Source organism: Diabrotica virgifera, chromosome 3, assembly GCF_917563875.1.
Source record: "Diabrotica virgifera virgifera chromosome 3, PGI_DIABVI_V3a".
NCBI lineage: Eukaryota > Metazoa > Arthropoda > Insecta > Coleoptera > Chrysomelidae > Diabrotica > Diabrotica virgifera.
In genome coordinates this window covers 13,593,128-13,599,127 of record NC_065445.1, presented here as the reverse complement: position 1 = coordinate 13,599,127, position 6,000 = coordinate 13,593,128, and positions in this window count along the sequence as shown.

Below are 6,000 nucleotides of genomic sequence, written 5' to 3'. Positions count from 1 at the left end.
ATACGACTGTCAGATAAAAAGAGGAACGACTGGGTAAGATCAAAAACAAAAGTCGAGGACATAACAACAAAAGTTGCCAAACTTAAATGGAGCTTCGCAAGCCACACTGCTAGGTAAAAATACCAACGTTGGAATGCAGCAATACAACATTGGAGACCTTACCAAAGTAAACGACCGAGAAGAAGACCACAGATGAGATGGGTTGATGATATTAAAAGAGTAGCCGGAACAAATATGTTGCTAAGGATAGAGACCGATGGAAGGAGTTGGGAGAGGCCTATGTCCAAACGTGGACGATAGAAAGCTAAGAAGAAGAAGAAAAGAAGTTCTTAAGATTAATAGTATCCGAGATATAGTTTTTTAATTTTTGTCACTCACATCATTTTTGGGCCATTTTCATTATTTTTCGCAAATGTTGTTCTATAACATTTTTTTTATCGGTACTCACCGGAGAGACTGCAGACGTTCGGATACAATTAGCGTCTTTTTGCAAAGACAATGACGTCGACTTCTCGTAATGTAATAAGACACCTTACTCAACACACACACTACTACACCATGACACTAGGTACCTAACGGCAAATATTCACCGTACCTACCATGCCAATGGCCATTAGTTGTCGAGGCATTAGCTAAAAAAAAACAATTTTTTTTTCTATTCTCATACTATAATATATCAATTATGATGTCACTACCTTTATGTATTGTAATGAATTTCATTATGATACAGATTTTCATTACGATACAGATTTTTAACCAATATAATCGTGATATGCATTCGCGATAAATTCGCACACGCGCAGTGACCAATGGCGAGTCAAATACATACGCTTTGACAGTTCTCAATATATAAACAAACTGTCAAACTGAAAAACTACTTAATTTGTTTGCGTTACAAAATTAATAAATTTGAATATAGGTATGTATTTTTTGTTTTGAATGATCATAGAAAAAATCGTGTATACAACTTGCATTTAATTATCATTATGAAGCTCGTACTCTATACGAAACTCGCCGCTAGGGGGCTCGTTTCGTATCCCTCATACACGCTTCATAATGACCATCATTAAATCCTCGTTACATAATATACAGTGATGGGCGCGCTAATAACCGGAAAAATAGCGCAAAAGATGGAAAACATATTAAATTGTGAGATAAAAAGAAATAAATAAACTAGTAGAGGTGTTAAAATTATCGATAGTAACATACATTGACATTATATTGATTGTTTCCCACCTTTAGACGGATCAGAGAAGTATGTCAACTAAAACTGTCACGGTGACAGTGGACAGTGGCATTTCTCAAACTCGTCCGATACGTCTAAAGGTGGGAAACAATCAATATACTGTCAATTTTTAAGTTATTATCGCTAAATTTAACACCTCTACTAGGTTCATCCCTTTTTATCTCACAACTAAGTTTTCCATCTTTTGCGTTATTTTGCCGGTTATTAGCGAGCTCATCACTGTAGCTTATGCGGTGCAAGTGAAGAGTTTTTGTTAAAAATCTGTTATACTGTACCTGTGACCTGTACCTAGTTTTAATTGCAAAAAAGTGCCTATGGCAAAATTATTCATAATTTCTCTTGTAGCGCCCTCCTAAAACTACGAACCCTATTAACAGACAAAACAGATATTTAAAATATCTCCGGGAGCACCCCTGGAGTAAGATTGTATATACCTAACAATTAAACCAACAGATGGCAGAAGCATATTTGTAAATAAAATCCTGGCAGTGGACAAACATTTTTACAGTAAATACGAATACAAATGACAACTAACTAAAGCTACAAAATATTTACAAAAAATATCTTTAGAGCTAGAAATATTTACATTTACAATCTAGTTTATTTTTTTAGCTTTAAAAATGAGTTATTACAAATTACATCCATTTGTAATCTTATATTTTATTCAAATAACTGAAAATTTCAATGTTTTTAATGCATTTTATTAACCTGGCAACACATTTGAAAATTTGAACTGAAAATACTATGAATGTTAGAAAGGATACTTTTGACAAAAATTAAACAAATCTACTTTCTTCGCGACATCTGTGAACCAGTTTTTAAGCTAAATATTTTCTTTCCTACTTTCACCCTAGGTCCTGAACAACTATTCATAGATGGCAGGGCAGTAGGGATGAATTGGACATAATTTTAATTTAGTAATTTTTGATAACTTCAACTCAATAAAATTTTATTGAATTAATAAACTTTATCTAAATAATATTAAATATATAAAAAATAAACTTTACAGTACTCATGAATTTCGTTTAAAATAATATAACCTCATTGGTATTAGACGCATATAACCTTATAATTATTTAAATCCATTCCATTTTTATTAATACTAATACTAATAACGAAATTAACACATTTAAAATTAAAGTATGAAAAATTGTTAATAAAGGAGAGATACAATTTATTAATAAAAATTAAAACTCTCCTACTTTTCCGCGACATCTATACACCAGTAATTAAGCTAACTATTTTCTAGTTTGCTTTCATCTTTACGTTTTGGACACCTATTCAAAGATGGTGGTGGGTATGGGAAATAATTTTAATAAATTTAGTCAACACAATTAAAATAAAAATACTAAAAATTATTAATAAAAAAGGTATTTTGTTATTTTAAATAACATAAAAATGTACAAATTAAACAAAACTCTCTCTTTTATACGACGCGACATCTTTTAACTAGTGTTTGAACCAAATATTTTCTATTCTACTTCTAAATTGTTTTTACCGTTACGTCTTGGACATCTATTCATAGATGGCGCAACCGAAAAAGCAATGTATCGGACAAGATGGGAGATGGGACATAAAAATTATTTTAATAATATTTTTTTATAATTTGTCTCGTAAATATGTAAACGTAATAAACTCTAAAAAACGTATATATGCCACAAAAAAATATTCCATGGTTTTTCATGAACTACCTATAGCATTTCGGTTTTCTGCAGTATTTTTGCCTAATCTTAAAACCAATATAAATGGTAAATTCATGATAAATAATGTTGATACGTCATTTTTTATGAACTGTAGCCTCACTGCAATTGTTTTTCCCTCGATAAATCATATAAACTCTAAAAAAGACGTAGATTTTCTACACAAATATTTTTATTCCATTATTTTTTCATTGGCTATAGCTTTTCGATTTTCTCCTATATTTTTGGCAAATTTTACAAACATTAAAAATAGTTTTCAGCAAAGTTTTGGACAATCTCTGGATAAATCGTATATTTTCTACAAAAAATTTATTCCGCCATTTTTCATGGACTTTCGATTTTCCACTGGCGAAGCGTTCATGTAACCATTGTTACCATTGGTAACAGAATCTTGCAAATAAATATTTCATGACGATGAATAATTCCATTTATCTATATTTTTACCAATAGAAATATATTGTTATAATGTGTTAATAGTACCTAATTCAGTAAATAGCCAGCTACTCGTAGACACACGAAAATATTGGCGAGTTTATGTGACTCAGTTGCACTTTATTATATTCTGTTATGAAGCCTCATTTGTGGTTACAATGAATGGTTATCTCTCTGTCGCTCGCGACCGGCTAGATCTGAAAATTTTGAAGGAGCGACGGGCGTAAGCGCGCTGTGTATATCAGTAGGGCTGTTACCAGATTTAAATTTGGTTAAAGTACCTATAAATTCACCATGAATGAGTGTCGCTGCGTAATCGATCAACTACTTGAAGAGTAATTCTGATTAAAGAAATAAAATGAGATTATTGAAAATGAAAGACCTATTTTAAACAATTTAAAAAAGGAATCAAAAAAGTAATTCGATGTTTTAAATTTAGTTGGTACAGTGAAAATCCTTGGTTATGTGGTTGCAAGAAAAATATACTGTATTGTTGACCATGTCTTCTGGTTTCTACAGAAAAATGGGTGGACCAGTTCACGATTTAAATAGTTTTAGAGTTTTAAAAAGAGACATGAAATTTCTACGTTACCTACATGTAAGATGTATACCCAATTTGATTCAGTTTGGCAAAACAAGAATCGAAAGTTCTCTTAACCAAGCTTTTAAAGCAAATATTGCTAAACATAATGAGTTTGTTAAAAAAATAGATAGGGTATATCCTTAGCTCATTTATAATAGATACCGTATGTTTTTGACCAAACAAGAATTAGCGTTTCGTGGTCATTTTGAGGTCGACGGCTCTGACATTCGAGGCAATTACAGGGGATTGTTAACATTAATTGCCAAAAAAGATCAAACATTTTGCCAACATCTAGAAACATCAACTGTTTTTTCGAGATTTTTAAGTGATATACAAAATGATATTATTGAAGCTATATACATTTAGCCATATATCTTCATTTTTTTAAATAAGATTTTTTGCATCTGGTTTTGGTAACACTTTAGAAAAAGTCACGCGTCGCCACTGCGATTTTCGGACAAAATGTCCGAAAAACCACTGATTTCGTGCACAATGCAATTTAGATGGATGGTTTACTCTTTGCACCAACGGGGTCATCTGAGCTCCTCTCTCCTTGATTTGCTACCTGAGTGGCCGTCGTGGTTTCAGTTAGGTATTTTTATACAATTGTCATGTGTAGACATTTCTGCGCTACAAATACATCTACATTTTGTCAGGTTTTAGTGAATTTTTCAGATCTTGAATTATTCGACTAATCCCTAGACATCTCCTGATACCATGTATTAAAACTGTTGAATTTTTCATATTATTTTGAATAGTTGATTGCCTAATGAATAGTTCCTGGACCCACGACCCACCATTTACAAAAAAAAAGTATTACAAAAAAAAGTATCCCTCATGAGATTTTTTTTATTCAGTTATTCATATGGGGTCGCACAACTTTTCTATTTCGGAAAATTTTCGGTCGGGAGGGGGGCGTTTCGTAAATATTGAGGTTTCTAAACTTTGGTGCGTCCGACAACTGGAGTACCCTAAAAATTTGTCGGACAATATTGCCAGTAGTCCATTGAAATGTTACATTTAACTTAGAGGTTGCATTTCTTAGAGGAGTAAATTTTATTTTTTAATGTGTAGGGAGGTTCAGTAGAAGCTTAAGTTCAAGTTTTTGGGGTCGCCACCCTTGTCCCCCGGTCGCCATATTGGAAAAAGGGGTGCAAAGGGCTTTCGCGCTGTATCCTAAACTAGCAATCCTACAGAAAATTTAATTACACATAAAATGTAGCAAATTAAATTTTCTACAATTTTATATCTATTACTTTTGATCGTGAAGTGACCAACAAAAAAGTTATAAACAAAAATAAGAGAACATTTTGTAAGAAGTTTCCTTTTGGATGTTATAACTTTTTTTCCGTTCATTTCACAATAAAATAACATCATAGCGATTTTGTAGAAGATTTTTCAATCAACAATTTTCACTATAAAGTTGTTTAATTTTATTTATTATCTAGCTTTTATTTTACAGCGCTCCAAACTTAACCAGATTCTCGAATTCTCATAGGAATACAATAAAAACAATACTTTTCTATCTATAAATTAGGCGAGCGGCATCAACCGTTATGCTGACCACGAAAATCAAATTTAAGGTGAATGACCAATTTTGGTCTATTTTTATGTTTTCAAGGTCGCTGAATCCGAATATGAAGTTTATTTTTATCTAGAGTTGGTGGAACATGTTCAAAAATCAAATTTTATACAAAATGTAAAAAATCAATTTTGATGATTTTTCAAATTTACCTCGCTGTATCTTTGGTCGCCGTAAATATTTCCTTTTGAAAATTTTACTGTGTCATCTTTGAAGTATGTAGATAACAATGAAATTTGTCTAAAATGTTACAAATTACAAAAGAAGTTGTTAATTTTTAAACATTTTGTCATCATATTTCGTTAGTTTCATGTTTACTTAAAAAAGTTGAGTGACAAACTTTTTAGTTTATAATTTTAATTAACAGAGCATTAAATCATAAGTCATGGAGAAGTTTTTTGAAAAATTTTAAGTCAAAATATTATACAATAGGAATAAAATTATGTTACTTCATAGA